The sequence below is a fragment of the Chaetodon trifascialis genome, chromosome 10 (assembly GCF_039877785.1).
Source record: "Chaetodon trifascialis isolate fChaTrf1 chromosome 10, fChaTrf1.hap1, whole genome shotgun sequence".
In the NCBI taxonomy this organism is placed as follows: domain Eukaryota; kingdom Metazoa; phylum Chordata; class Actinopteri; order Chaetodontiformes; family Chaetodontidae; genus Chaetodon; species Chaetodon trifascialis.
The window spans coordinates 19,096,759-19,110,159 of record NC_092065.1 but is presented as its reverse complement, the minus strand read 5'-3'; positions in this window follow the sequence as shown (position 1 = coordinate 19,110,159).

Below are 13,401 nucleotides of genomic sequence, written 5' to 3'. Positions count from 1 at the left end.
GGCACCTCAGAACTGTGACTTGTGCAAACCTCATTTGACTGCTGCCAACAAAGCTGCAGCGTATCTCAGACAGTGTGTCTCAGGAGCTCAGGCATATACAATACTCTTGTTCGAGTGGTCTGTCATGTCTAATGTCCCCAGTTTGGGTCTTATCCTGAGACCAGGATTGGTACCAAGTATCAATAAAGATGCCTAAGAACACCCATGTCCAGGAGCTGACGAAGAACCTCTAAAAGAGGAAGGTGGCGAAGGTCATCTGAAATGCTGTCATGCTGTCTTGCTCAAAACGAGATATTCACTTCAAAATTAAAAATAATTTGATATAAGATCTCTCAGACGATGTATAGAAGACAGAGAGAGTGCAGCAACAGAGAACTCCTCTTTCCACATTTGAATGACGGTTAAGTGGACAATGTCTCCTTTCTGCTGTTCAATAACATTAGATGAAATCTTGGGAATAATTAAAAGATGAACTGGGTCGTGTATTTGTACTGGACTTTATCAGATGGGAGGATCTCCTTCGGAAATTGGATCAAAAAGGCAAGAAGCTGGCCAGCTTTTATTGCGAAGAGGCTACCATATTTGATCCAATGGCATCTGATCATGATCAGGTCTGTCTTTCTTGGTGCCTTTTCTGGTGTTTTGAATGCGAGACAGACTAAAGGTTTCACTGAATCCCCCAGTTACATATAATCCCAAATTTGGGATGGCATTATAAAACTTAACCTGGAACAATAGAACAGAAAAGTAGAAGTAAAGTGAACTAATGAGAGACAGGGTTTCTGTTAAAAATAGAAACACTACCAGAAGAGTGGTGAGTATGACATGGCTGCTGCACGGATGAAATTAGTGCCGTGGAACAGTATGATACATCTCCTTAATCTAGAAGTAATCCAATTACCCCTCAATGTTTTTTGTTGCCAAGTATTTATGGTCTTTCATTGTTTGTGCCGGCCACACACCCCAGCTATTATTCAAGCCGTTGACATTATTTGAACACTGGCTTTTATGGGGCAGTTTCTTACACTAATTATGATATAAGAAATGTAGCTCAATATGCATCAACACCGCATCACTGAGTACCTGGGGATTATAGGATAGAAGGATATAAGTGTGCCGGTTCTTGACATTGCTGCATGACTGTCATGACTTGTGTAAAAGCAGCGTCACTGTCGTCAGAGAGCAGATCAGTAGCCCTGCAATTACTGCTGCTGTCAGAGGTCTGCTTCATCTCTGCAAATGAAGGGGAGATTAATTCGCTGGCTCTCTCTGATGGACAGCAGCTGAAAGAAGAGACAGCAACCACTTGACCCTGGCTGACGGAAACACATGTCAACACTCTGCTCCCTATCTTCAGCTCCTCCTCTTTGTCCTCCGCTGCTTCTACTCCTCCCCCCAACGACTCCTGCTTTTCCATCACTTCCTCCTCTTTGTCCTCCTCCTTCTGTCATCTCCACTCTTTCCACCTCTGCCCCCTTCCAACTTTTCCTCCAATTCTATCTTCCTCCACCTCCATGTCCTCCCGTCCTCCTCCTCATGTCTCAGAAGCTGTTTCTGTCTGATGCTGACAGCTAACAAGTAATTATAGGTAATCATCTAAATGGACAGTAATTACTTCAAGAAGGGAGGGGCTGGAGCTCGTCTTTATAATATTGTGAGTTGGAGCCCAGCCCTTGACTTAACCCAGCAGCAGTGTACATGCACGCACGCGCGCGCACACACACACACACACACATATACAAACCATAGTCATAAACACTACACGCCTAAACCTAAAGCCTTAGTCTTCATCCTGAAATGTAATGATTTGCATGATAGGGACTTTGGTGTTTTGTCCCCATGAGGAAGGACAGTGACTGATTTATGTGCCCACAACATGATACATAGGCAATACACACACAAACACCAACACACGCATACACTTCCACAAACATCGATGCATACACACACTGCCTCATTATGTGATGCAAGAACCCTTGTTTCATTTACCCTCTTTCATTCAATGTTCAATTATCCACTTTTAAACACATTTCCTCAGTCAGTCAGTGATGGTCTCTGGTGTGATGTGAATGTCCGCCTTAAGCTTTCTCCACTTGTCTGCTGACTGCTGGTTTTTGACCATTGACACGCATCTTGGTTTTGCTCTGATGTCGTCACACTCGCTGCCTCATCCTAGCCTGGATCAGCACTCTCTTCCTGATACTCTGAACTCCCCTTGCTCAGTCTTCCCTTGTCAGTTTATCTGGGCTTCTGGTGGTCCCTGTGGAATTAGTTGAGTGTCTGTCCTGGTCAGTGCAGGATTTTCATATCTGTTGGCTAATTTCTAATATGTCAACAGTTCAGGTCAGCTGGTGGTAGTTTGAGCAGTTCCATGGTCTGATTTCTGGTTTCTGGATATTTTAAATGTTGTGGCTAAGACTGAGGTCTTGACACTGAACTTTGCTGCAGAACAAATTCTTTTGGCTGCATCTTTCAGACATTTGCAGTTCCATATAATTTTTTTTTTTTACTTTTAATTCATAATAGAATTGCACTCTGCCCGAATGCTCTATTTTACCTCGAGTCCTTCTTAAGTCCCCGTGTCCAATCTGCTCTGATTCATCTGTTCACACAGGCCTACGCAGTCACTGTTCAGTGTGTTTTCTGTCAGCTCTGCCGATGTTTTCAGCTTCCAGCTAACTCCACTTCTACCATGAATATCACCTCAAAAACCACTTCTACGACAAAGATTTCACCACCGCACATGGTTAAGCATGAGTCTGCTTAGAGAGCATCCTCACTCCTTCGGCCTCACTCCCCAATGGCTACTAATACTGCATCTTGGCAATGTTTTTTTTTTTTTTTTTTATGGTCTGAGCAAGCTATCTGCTGGTTGCTAATCAAAGTTACACAATGTTGCCAAGCAAATGACTTCCTGTAACTTCCATAATAAACTTTCAGCATATATTAGCCTAAATATTCCAACATTGCTTGATCAAGTGGGTGTACCGCTGAGGCTAGCCACATAGCTGCAAAACATACATGCTTTGCTTGTACCTTCAAGTGTGAGCTTGGGCATGAGCATAGAGGGAACAGGGAAGAATACATGAGTGCCAGACAGACAGATAAGCAGGATGACTTGCAGGTGAAAGACGAGCTTGAGACGCAGAGAAACAGGTTTGTAAAAATCAGCAGAAGGAGAACAATCAAACAGAAGAGTGCTTGGAGAGCCAGGATGATGTGCTGCAGGCGGCTGATGTGCTGATGGGAGGCAGGTGTGCGGACTGGGAGGCGTGATGAGCTGACTGCAGACAGGTGTATACAATGACCAGAGCCGGGAGCAAGGAAAGCCAGGAAGGAGGTCCACGCCCATGGCAACACACAGACATGGCATAAACGGAGAGAAACAAACAGCACTGGGAACGCAATGAAAGACGGAGCACAAGGAAACACCTTGTATATGTGGTTCATTTTCAAGTCACCACATCTAGAGTCAGTGTTTTGTTTCCTTAAATTTTTAGTTTAAAGTTTCATAACTCTATAAATTCACCTCTTCTGCAGCTCCCTCCATGTACAGCAGGCACTTTTTCTGGACGCTTTACCTTTTGCGCAATGATTGTACGTTGACCCACTTCAGACAGTGTTTGCACAAAAAAGTTCAATTATCTTGTCAAAATCCTTAAAATTATATCTTCTCGTCCCTCCTTGAAAAATCCTGAATCTCTGATTAGGCAAGTAACAGTATAAAAACAATAGATTTCAAATATGAATCATTTCTTTTCTGTCATTTCAAAAGTTTAACTACTTTTAACACTAGGTGATATCTATTACTTCACTGAGAAGTCTTTTCTCAGTGTGTCCATTGGATGCTTTAAGTTTCCACATCACACTTATATACTTAAACATCGGACCGGATGTGCTTCCAAACTATTTGTGATGTCACTTCTCATACTCGTCGGCAATGAGCTCAGAGAAACTTCCCACTTTCAGCAGATGAGTGAAAACAGTCTTTTGGTGTCAAACACTGCACATACATCATTCTGCCCAGTGAGGCTCAAACATTCGACTGTAGGAACAAGAAGAAAAAAAACATTTTGAGTGAAGGGAACTTTAAGCTGGTTTAGTAGTTTCTTGTTTTAAACTGTATGTTAAAGGGCCAGTGTGCAAGAATTAAGCTGATCTATTAGCAGAAAAAGTACAAATCTAAAGTATGTATGCGCATGTGTGTGTGTGTGTGTGTGTGTGCACAGGACACTGTTTTAACCATATGCTGTGCCGTCTTTTAGAAAAGCAGCTGGAACAGCGTGCTGCCATCTTAATGAATTTCCTTCTTTCATGCTCTGTGCTGTCAAGCTCTCGACACTGAGAACCATCACTCTTCTTTAGAGCTATGACATCTCCTGCCTCAGTGTGATGGGTGATCTCTCTACTCGCTCTAATGACTATTATCTTTAATTCGCAGAGTCTCAATTAACGGCTTACTGCAGGTCAGTGATTAACAATTAGCTGATAAAGACCCTGACACACTAACAGGACTAGAGAAGGGGGCTGAGGGGCCACATCACAGAAAATGTTCAACTTGATGTTTTTTTAAATGCAGGGTGTTTAGGTCAAGAAAAGGGAAAAGGAAAAAGGGAATTTTATGTTTTCTCGTTGTTCACTGTTGTTTGTATTACACAATGAAGATGCCAAAAATCCTCCACAATAATAAATATAGAATCTTTTTCTATTTGGCTTCAGCTAAAGGCTGTGTGACTGACTGCCAGCATGCCAGTAACAGTTCCGCTCACATTCATTTATTTTCATCCTTACAGCCACATATTTTATTCTTTATAGATTTTAACTTACACAATCAATCATTTTATGCTCATATTTATATATATTTACTGACATTCATACATTTTGCTCTCATGCTCATTCAATCATGCAAGGTGCTGTGATTGGCTGAGAAGCTCAAGCGTGTTCAGGTCACCAGCAGCATTAAGGGGGGAGATGAGATGTGACTACAGCAGCAAGCTATTGGGGTATCAAGAAATATTTTGTCATCCCCAGAAACTCTCACATCTTTGTCCTCGTCCCTTGAGCGGCAGAGGGCATGAGCGCATAATATTGCGCACAGCACGGAGAAAAGTGAGATGAGACGTTTCAGACCTGGCAACTCCAAAGTCGCTTCCGCCGGCTAAGTAGCTCCACAAGGCCAAACTGGAGGATTGCAACAGTCTTTGCAATATCAGAGTCAGCAACGCTGTGGCAACTAGTTCGGCTGCCAGTCAAGGAAAAGGTGAGAACAACATACATAAGAACTTAGCTGGAAGTTGTCATGTTGTGTATAGATCAATGTCTAGATAATTAAAGAGCAAGTGAGGGACAAACATGGCCGACACTCCTCTGTGTTGTAAGTTAAGATGACAGTCCCTGTATTCCCCTCAGCTCCCTGTAGATTTGTCTGTCATTACAGAAGATCATACCCGCATGTTTGATTTGGTTGTCCAGTGACTGTGTGACTGTCACCCCACAACAAAATCAGATAATGTTTTATGTGATCAATCTCACTGACTGAAAAGAAGTGACAGTAAAACCTGGAAATATATCTTTTTCTACGTTGAATAGAGTGCTAAGGAGGTGCACATTTCTGTTTTACCATGAAAACCTTGTAAAGAGGAACAGCTTTAAATAGGCAGAGGTTTCTGTTTGAGCTGTTAGCCAGTTTAAAGGACCAATGTGTAGGATTTAGAGGGATTCATTGGCAGAAATGGATAGAATTATGTTTGCATTAGTGAGTAATCACCTGAAAATAACAAGTGTTGTGTTTTTGTTACTGAGTGAATGAATGAGCACTTTACATCTACAGAGACCAGGCCCTCTTAATCTGCCATGTTGGGCCGCCATGTTTCTACAGTACCAGATAGGACAAACCAAACACTGGCTCGACAGAGTGGGTTTTGTGTTTCTTGAGTTTTCAGCAGCCACCACCAATGTGAGGCCAGGTGTGTTCAGTTGGCTGCAATCTGCAACCTCACCACTAGATGCCATTAAATTCTACATGCTGGTTCTTTAAATGAATTGCAGCACTTGGATATTTGCACAAGCCTTCTTATTCATTGGAAATTATCGCAGGTCCTAGTTTTTCATGTTTTAATGCATGTTTTTGCACTGCTGATTTATTAGACCATGACTTTCTTATTTATTTCTACATTTGGCATGTTTTATTTAATTACTTTTGACAGTTAAGACCCATGTTTGCTACGATAATGCAACAAGCATGAAGGCCATTTTGTTCAGGTTTTATATGGGATAGCAACACGACGGGGTGGCTGAATGACAAATAGTGCAATTTTCAAATCACAATACCTGTGATTTTGATTGCTTATTGCATCATTAACATTTCAATCAAAAGCTACAGCAGCTGAAACATTAAGTTGGTGACTAGATTTCACAGGTCATATCATGTCACCCGGCAATTTTACTCAGCTGTACTTTTTAGTTTGTGTCAACCTGTGCTGTTATTGCTAATACAGTGGCAACACTGGCCTCACAGCTCGAAGGTCCTGGGTTCGATTCTCGTCTGGGGCGCTGTGGGCGCTGTGGGCGCTGGGGGTGTGTCTTGCACCATGCCTTCGGCACCTGCTGCCCCGTATCTCGAGCGAAAAGGGCCTTTATGTGTGGAGTTTGCATGTTCTCCCCATGTTCACCTGGGGTATCCTCCATAAAAAACCCCACTAAAAACATGCAAGAAGATCACCACCTGACCAATGGTGACGAAAAGAACTGGGTCCGCGGGCGCTGCTGTCGGCTGGCAGCCCACCACTTCTGGTGTGCCGTGGAGGAAGGACTGACCAAGGATGGGTTAAATGCAGAGAAATAATTTCACATGAAGCATGGTGTGTGCATATAGTGTGTTGTGTGATAAACAAAGGACGTCTCTTCTTTTCTCTTCTAATGCTAGATTAAGAGGGTAAAGTGAAAAGCTTTCAGCAGCTGCAGGTTCAAGCAGTCCATAGAAAAATATTGCCATAATATAAGTTTAATGCAACATAGACCACATAGACCCTTGTTCAGCGCTAGTGACATGAACATTAGCAACCCTCTTAACATACTGACAGTGCCTAATTTTAAGTGTTAATACAATGTTAAAGGACTTGCATGATGAAATGAGAGTCATTAGTGACAGCCAGCATGTACAAAAGAGCCTTGTTTGGACAATAACAATACAACATCCTAAACTTTGCCTTGTTTTATGGGTTGATGAGCAATTAATGCAATGAAGGGTGAATGGATATCAAATCCAGTGTCTGCTTGGTTTTGTTAGTATAGTTCAAGCTGTTGTTGTTTGATATCGTGATAGTGTTGTGTTGAACACTGTTGTGATGCAGTTAAATATGCAATAAATGCCATTAGTCTTACTGTTCCTGCACCGTCACAGGTACAGAATCAAAGATGGGACAGCATGATGAGGCTCAGTGCACTCTCTGCTGGGTAAAGCATGAACTGTGCTCCTGTGGCTGTGCAGTGATTTGTTTCCTCATCCCACCTCACTGTCGCTGATTCGGCTGTCTCAACTTTTCCCAACTTGTCAAAACTTAGAGGGTTTTCCTTTTTCAAGCATTGCAATGTGCTACTGCAGAGCGAAGGTACAATGTACATGTGTGTTATACACTGAAACAGGCTTTGGTCACCAAGGTTACCTGTGTATCCTACAAAGAACTAATACATCTTATACTACAGTAAACAGTGACCTGTGAACTTGATAGCATTTGGAGAGTTGAAACACCCTCACACACATATAAAGATACACACAAACGTCCATACAGAGCACAAAGAGACCCCGCCATCCCCCTCCCCCGCTGTCACTACATACACACCCACGCACACAGTTAATAGCTGCTAAGAAATCACATTTGGTAAATTGCGTTGTGGCACTAACCTTTTCTCCAGTAATTAAATGAGTGAGGATAGGAGGGCTGCCTTAATGAAGTCAGCAATTTACTATTACACACACACATGCACACACGCACACACACACACACACACACACACACACACACACACACACACACACACACACACACACACACACACACACACACACACACACTCACATCTACCGAAGGAATCGGCTGAGGAAGATCATCTTTTGAAGTTTCTTAAAACAGGATATTTTAATTTCAATTTTCACGTTGTTTCAGATCTTGAGTGCTTTTTCTTCCCCATTAAGCTGATAAACTGAATTATGAGTTGTAAACAGTAAGCTTTAGAGGAATTTTGGGGTCGTGCGATGATTAGGTGCTACAGTAAAATCACAAAGTATGTCTTACTCACGTTCACCTTCCCTAAAATCTTTATCCCTCCTGCTTTTGTTTCATGTTCATTTATTCTGTGTTCGTGGCCCAAAATGACAGCTCCATTATGGCTGATTATAAATCAATAATAATCATCTCCTAATGCCATGTTAAATCTTTTTTATCAACTCAAGTTCTTGTGAGCATTCCAAGTTTTTTGAACTTCTATTTGGTGTTTATGGCCTATCGGCCTCGTCGACCTGGTTTTTGGGGTAGAAAAACATAATGTACAGATTATTTTATTAATAACAAAATAACAAAATTGTGTTATTGCTATTTATCAAAGGCTACACATTAAAGAACAACAGTAACAATAACAGTATTATTAACCATAAAAAACAAAAATGTTTACCATCTGTCAATCAATGGAGGTTACATCCATAGTGTGAAGAGGTTACTTCAGCACTTCCACTGATGGGACGAAAGTTTGCCTCACTTTATCCTATGTGCCATTCAGAAATGTGTCACTGCATTTTTTCAAAATGATCTCCATATCTTCATTCAATGCCGTTCTCCATGGACGTCATGGAAGAGTGATGACATATTGTTTTCAATTAAATAGGAAACAAGCATCCAGAAACTTGCAATCTGCTGGGACCCAGATCATTACCTCTTGTGACTGATATCACTGACTAACTGACTTCAGCTGTGATCCTTGCGATTTTATAGTGACTAACGGGAGCCCAGAATGTCATTCTTTTCTGTCTGGTCACGTAAAATCCAATTCACAGGCGAGTTTCAGCAAAGTCAGGTAGTGCGTCATGAGTTGTCTGGAATAACACGAGCCACATGAGCGACAAGTTAATTCCAGAGCTCATCTGTGACCACGGAGGAGGCACTGCATGCAGAAAAACAAGTTTAAAATACTTTAATGACCTAAGAACTAATTGTTAGTAGCAATTCTTTGTGTTCCTTTTGAATAATGCAGTTGTCCCTCGCTAGAACATCAACTCTATCAAAGCCTGAAAAGACGATGGCAGGTTGACACTGTAACAACAGTCTGTGTGCTGGCACAGACTGCGCTGACTTTGTGCTGTCCTGTCTCCTCTCTCAGGGTCAGTGGGCCTCCAGCTGCTCCAGCAGTCCCTCTGTTGGTGTTCTGCATGTGTGTGTGTGTTTCTGTGTGTGAACTGCATTGTGGGGGAATGGATGGCATGCTTCAGTTAATGTGAAACAGCTCAGCAGCTTGCCTCAGTCTGTCGTCAGCAGGAACAGCACACTCTTTCCTCCTGTCTTATTCTGTCCCGGACCAAACTATTAGAGTTAAGAACCTCTAAAATGTGTTTTTTAAAGCACTGTTAGGCGTTTTGCATACTGGCAATAACACATCTAGACACATGTAGGCAATAATACTTAGTATCATGTCTGTATCTGTGTAAATGCTGATGTATCCATGCTGCAAACGCAGTAACAGTATGCGGGCTTCCATATGAAATAATGGGTGCAGATGTTCTGATGCCCCTCATACATTGCTGGGGTGCTTAGGTCTTAAAGTTCCTCTCCTGGCTTTCATTATTCCCCTGTTCATCAAATTCACATATTTAGAAGTTTTTGTCCGTGTAGCTACATGTTTGCCTTCATTAAGCATGTGTGGATCTAAATAGTTCTCCATTCTATCTCCACCCAACCCTCCAGTGCTCGCTTGCATCTTGGCATACCTGTTCACCAAACACACAAACCTCTGCTTGTTTTCTGTTTTGATATATACTGTAAAGCTACACAAAGTGGTAATATGGAGCAATTCAGGCATACGGGTTAGAACCAGAAACCAGTTCTGAAAAACAACCCTCCATGTGAAGTTCTCTTAACTGCAGTTTCCATGTTGTTTCTTTTGCTGAGAAAGCTGCAGCAGCAGCATTATCTGGTATTCAATATTATCATCAGCCCCTTCATCAGTTTATGGTTGTTTTTGTTGTGATCATTCCATTTTCCAATCTTTAATATCAGCTCTTTAATCTGTTGTACTTATTAAATATATTCCATTTTCGGACCGATCTGAGTGATTTCCTCTCTGTAAATTCATCACCCTCTCCTGCTCTGGAAATCAGTCTGTTTCTAAAAGACCATTTCATTAACTTCATCCATTTAGTTCAAAATTGAAAATCTAATTGGGAAATCTGTGATATCTGTGCGTCTGTATATGTGTGTGTGTTTGCATCTGCATATGCGTGTGAGTGAGCGCGCGTGTATGTCCAGTGAATAAAAGAAAGCTTTTAATTGCATTGTTCTTTGATCAAGGCATGTTTATTAGTGGGTGAAAGTCACATTAACCTTTCCATCGGCCCTGACATTTCCTCTCCCCCTAAATGGAGAATTAAAGACCATTGGAAAGTCATTAGTGAAATTTACTACTTCTGTTGGCTGGTCAGCCATTAGAGAAGCTGCAGGACCATGGAGCACTGTTCATAATCTTCTGCCAAGTCACTTTTTATTGTTTAAAGGAGAAGTACATGCAGACAAAAAAGCTTTTCCTTCAACAAGAACATTTATTTCTGTCAGGTGGAAAGCTAACATAGCTGAGAATTATTGTTTGGTTTGGCAGAACAACAACTAAAAAACCTATGAGAGATGAATTTCATCCTGTGCCGTCCTACTGACGTGTGTCCCTGAAGGTCTCACCCACACAACAACAACTCTGGTCAGCTGTGGGAGAGCCAGCAGCATCAGAGGAAGAAAGAGTTTTCTATGGACCAAGGTGCAGGCTGAGGAGAGCATCGTGGATGGGTGATGGAGGGATATTTTAAGGTTTAAATGAAGTTTCTGAATGAAAGCTGGCTTAACTTTGTACGAAGACAGCTGACTAGTTGGAAAAGTGGAAAAAAAGGTCTAATTAGTATGAATGGGACTGAAAAATGCAATCAGTCTCATAATGTCTGAAACGTGTGGAACATTTTAAGGTTTCACTGGAGTTTCCATCTGAAAATACAAATGACCAGATAAACTTGAAATATTAGGGCTAGACCTGACTCAGAATTTTGCAAATCGAGTTGGATTAGCATTGTATCCGTGGATGTCAGCGGGCACCTTCATTGATTATTCAAATGATAAACCAGAATCCAGAGACATCACTCGCATGTCAGCTGACTTTCTTATGTTTGAAAGAAAAAGTTTGATACTTTGAAAGATATGCTTATATGCTTACTACCAAGAGTTAGCTGAGACGATCATACCGTTCTCATGTCTGTAGAGAAAATAAAAAGCTACAGCCAGCAGCCAGTTAGCTTAGCATAGCATAAATACCACAAAGAGGAGAGAGAGCTAGCCTGGCTGTGTAACAATGTGCATGGACTCTTGTTAACTTTCCTGTTTTAGTTTGTAGTATCCTCCTTTATGCAGTCCTACATGTTTTACTTCCTGTCATTGTCCGGGTTCCCTCCAGTATTATCATCACCTGTTCCACATAATCCAATCAGCACTCCCAGTACTGAGCCTAAGTTTACACATAGCAGGGTTTTTTGGAAAACGGATATTTTGGCCCCTCCGTTTTCAAAAATAACATCGTGCACACAACATCGTTTACACAAATGTTGTCGTTTACATAAACCTGGATAAATACGCCGTAATACGCCATAACTATGCCAAACCTATGGGCGCGAGTGTAAACATAGGTCGCTCACATGACGTGAAGTATTTTCAGTCGTATGTTGTGACGTTTCGGAACCTAAAACGCTGTTTAACCCTGTTTACACATCAACATATAACCGGCATTTTCAGAAATCTCCACTTTGGCCAGAGTTTTTAAAAATGTTCGTTTTCCTTGAAAAGAAACTCGAGAAATGAGAGGCCAAACCGCATGAAAACATATGCATTTTCTGTAAGTGTGAACGTAGCCTCCATCTCCTCCTGGATTTGTGTGAAGGAGCTCATCAAGTAAAATCATTTTCATCTGCTGCTGTCAGCGTTGGTGCTGTCATATGACAGTGTTCATTCAGCATATCTTGCAGTAAACAGGGTCCTCTGGTGGTGGAAACAGGTAAGGATATGCCTCCACTAATGCAGGTGAGGAGAAAAATGAAGACAGAGCAGGAAGCAGCTGCTGATTAGGCTGCATAGTTAGAAAACAGGGAATAAACCTGGATTTTTTGCATTATAGTACACACAGACACATAAAATAGTAACACATCTAAAAATAAAAAATAAACGTTTTTCATTGCATTGTATTATTTATATGACTATAAAATTATATTATTTACTATTAAATCATTAGTTTTAGTTTGGAGACAGCTAAAAATTTTAACTTGTGGTTACAGGGACATTGGCCTGAGCATAGTAACTGCAATAGCCTCTTGCTGAGGTGGTGAGGCTCCTTCATAATCCACTTAACTTTTAGCACCCCCTTGTGGACAAAAGTGGAAAAAGGCTCCATTCAGCAGTATGGTAGCTGTAACCTGCATGCAGTTCATCACTTTTCTTTTGAGCTAATTAAGACTTAACAGGGTGTGTACATTCACCAGCCACCACCATGAGGTCAACCTAAAGTAAACAGTGTAGTGAAATCACCGCAGACCACTGATTGGTCAAAGAGTTGTTGCTAGAATGAACAGAACAGAGAGACAGAGGCTCCAGCCAGAGGCTCAGCTCATCAGATGGAAAAAAGTGTGTGATGAGAGGACTGTGGAGGATCGGAACCAACCAGAAGCTTAGATCCAGATAGCTATCAACCAGCTGATGATGATGACACTCCTGACTCTTCCAGTCAGGCTGACAGTAGTGATGAAGATTGGAAGCAGACCAAGACAGGTGTGTCTATCAGACAGTAAGCTAGAGATGACAGGACTGTGATAAGACATTTAACACAAAGGACTCTGTGCAGAGCCACACGAAAAGTCTTTCAGGAGACCAGCCGTTCGTCTGCTCAGTTTGTGTTCAAGAATCCGCACAGAGTGCACGTTTAGTCACACAAAAACCCATCAGATGTTCAGTCTGTGAGAAACAGAGTGAGGCATATCCGAACTCACACAGGGGAGAAACCCTTTAGCTGTTCATTTTGTGGTAAAAGATTCACACAGAGCACAGCTTTAGGCATTCACATGAGAAACCACACAGGAGAGAAGCCGTTGAGCTGCTCAGTCTGTCCGAAACG